Source organism: Tupaia chinensis, unplaced genomic scaffold, assembly GCF_000334495.1.
Source record: "Tupaia chinensis unplaced genomic scaffold, TupChi_1.0 Scaffold000687_1, whole genome shotgun sequence".
Lineage (NCBI taxonomy): Eukaryota > Metazoa > Chordata > Mammalia > Scandentia > Tupaiidae > Tupaia > Tupaia belangeri.
Genome location: NW_006160210.1, coordinates 2,900,628 through 2,901,946, shown reverse-complemented (window position 1 = coordinate 2,901,946; position 1,319 = coordinate 2,900,628). Strand labels below are relative to the sequence as shown.

The 1,319-nt window shown below is 45.4% G+C and overlaps 1 pseudogene; it reads left to right on the top strand.

Annotated features, from left to right (window-relative positions):
• The first annotated feature begins 585 nt into the window (after positions 1-585).
• LOC106736204 (60S ribosomal protein L26-like) lies at positions 586-1,035 on the top strand (annotated as a pseudogene).
• The last annotated feature ends 284 nt before the right edge of the window (positions 1,036-1,319 follow it).

Genomic DNA, 1,319 nt, shown 5'->3' with positions numbered 1-1,319 from the left:
AAATCACCCCCCAGGGGTATGGCCACGCCACAATCCCTTCTCCTCCATTCTCCCCTTGGGATCTTGGGCACGCACGCACACGCGCCCAGCGTGAATTTTAAGCCACCAGGTCCGGGATTTGAACTGCGGTAGACTATGTGGGAGTCCAGCGACATAGCCATTACGCTAACTGCTGGTCCCAATTTTGATTCCCCCTTTAATAATGACGTGGGATGCATTATCAGTTGACTAAGATCCTTAATGTTCCTTTCAATTTGACTAAGTATTAAGACAGACCCCCTTCTTGACTTTAGAACCTTAATTTCTGTTTTCTTAGAGAAAAAAAGAAGCAATAAAACAAACTTGCCTATGTGAGTTGTAAACCTTTGTATATACCTCTTGCCAGGTTTACAAACTCAGACTATCTTTCTCCAGGAGCTGGAAGCCATCTTTTTGAAGTATAATTGTAAATGCCCCTATCTTGAGGTTTCCATGGAATATACTTGAGCACATGCCTGGCTCTAATTTGCAAACCTACCTCTGTCTTGAAAATAGGATAAAATTTACTTTTTTCGCTTTCTCTTGCACGGCCATCGCCAGAGCTGCAGCGGCCAAAATGAAGTTCAATCCTTTCGTGGCTTCTGACCGAAGCAAGAACTGTAAAAGGCATTTCAATGCACCTTCCCACATCCGAAGGAAAATAACATCTTCCCCCCTTTCCAAAGAGCTGAGGCAGAAGTACAATGTGTGATATATGCCCATCCGAAAGGACAATGAAGTTCAGGTTGTGTAAGGACACTATAAAGGTCAGCAAATTGGCAAAGAGGTCCGAGTTTACAGGAAGAAATATGTCATCTATACTGAGCAGGTGCAGCAGGAAAAGGCTAATGGCACAGCGGTCCATGTGGGGATTCACCCCAGCAAGGTGGTTATCACTAGACTAAAGCTGGACAAAGACCACAAAAAGATCCTTGAAGGGAAAGCCAAGTCTCGCCAAGTAGGAAAGGAAAAGGGCAAATATAAGGAAGAAACGATCGAAAAGATGCAGGAGTAAAATAATCCTATCTACCGTTCTTATTAAAAAACTGCTAAAGTGAGAAAAAAAATTACTTTTTTCTCTGGATAGTTCCAAGAACCCTCACCACAGCTATTAAAACTGTTGAGCCTTGGGAACCAGCAGTTAGCGTAATGGCTATGTCGCTGGACTCCCACGTAGTTGACCGCGGTTCGTGTCCCGGATCCAGTGGCTTAAAACTCACGCCGGGCGCGTGTGCGTGCGTGCCCAAGATCCCGAGAGGAGAATGGAGGAGAAGGGATTGCGGCGTGACCATCCCCCCTGG